This window comes from Halyomorpha halys, unplaced genomic scaffold, assembly GCF_000696795.3.
Source record: "Halyomorpha halys isolate HHAL.00 unplaced genomic scaffold, Hhal_1.1 Scaffold93.1, whole genome shotgun sequence".
Classification (NCBI taxonomy): Eukaryota; Metazoa; Arthropoda; class Insecta; order Hemiptera; family Pentatomidae; genus Halyomorpha; species Halyomorpha halys.
In genome coordinates, this window is record NW_027116355.1 from 740,065 (window position 1) to 741,172 (window position 1,108).

The window sequence follows — 1,108 nt, forward strand, 5'->3', positions numbered from 1 at the left end:
AATTAATGTGAGAAGGATTTTTATATTGAAGATGTCCCTGAAGATGGCTAGAAAGGCCGAAACGTTGAACAAAGGAATAAATAAAGTGTTGAGACTGATTTGGATATAAAATTGATTTATTTAATTGAAAATTTTTATGTTTTAATAGGAGAGTATGAGCCCACTTAAGTGGACCAGTACTACTGGGATTGTTAATCTCCTGTAACTTTCTATTCTCTTATTAAAATATAATAATTTTCCTGCTAGAATAGACCAGCGATGCCCCTGTGTCACAAAATCAATTTACTTCCGTATAATTATTTTTTCTTGAGTTGAAGAACTTTAGTAAAGAAATTTCACTTCAATATAATTTTCATTAAAACTCACCCTGGGGACTCTTCTTTCATTTAAGATTCTGGTTTAAAGTGTTGTGAATCACAATTTTGAGTATAGATTTAATGATTTTGATTTGTATCAAAAGGGAAGAAATACACATTTTGTTGGAATCGCAATATTATTTAATTCTTACACGCTATTTTACCTGGTATTATCAAGTTCAATAATAAGGCTAAAAAAAGTCTACAAAATATTAACCATAGATCTTTTTAGAAATCATTTTTTTAATTTTAATTTAAGAAATGTTTTTTTTTAATTTGTGAATAAGATCTGTTTGTCAATAAAGTACACAATAAGATATGTTGGTCAATAAAGTACACAATAAGATATGTTGGTCAATAAAGGACACAATTTTTATTTTTATTTATCCTTTTTTATCACTTATAAATGAAAAAAACTATTAATTTTTACAAATTAAATCACCACTTAGCATTAATGAGGATGTAAAAGAAAATTTGCAGCTGCCCAAAATAGGGCTATTGGCCATTGATGTTATAAGATTCATAGCACCTGATGGAAGGTTTATGGAAAGAGAGAGAGAGTTTGAGAGAGTGATCATTTTTCCTAATACTTTCTGTGATCGGAACATCACTTTGCAGCAATTAGTTCGAATTACTGATATAACATTGTATACTTAAAATAAACAAAAAAAAAAAAATAAACTGACATTTAGTACACCCAGCGTAATTCATTTACGTATTAATTGATAAATACAAATATAACTGTATAGATA

The 1,108-nt window shown here is 27.6% G+C and overlaps 1 protein-coding gene across 1 annotated transcript in view; it reads left to right on the forward strand.

Moving 5' to 3' along the window:
- The window catches only part of LOC106677298 (condensin-2 complex subunit D3-L), a 25,439-nt gene that overhangs the window by 19,505 nt on the left and 4,826 nt on the right, over nucleotides 1-1,108 (forward strand). The window lies entirely within an intron of this gene.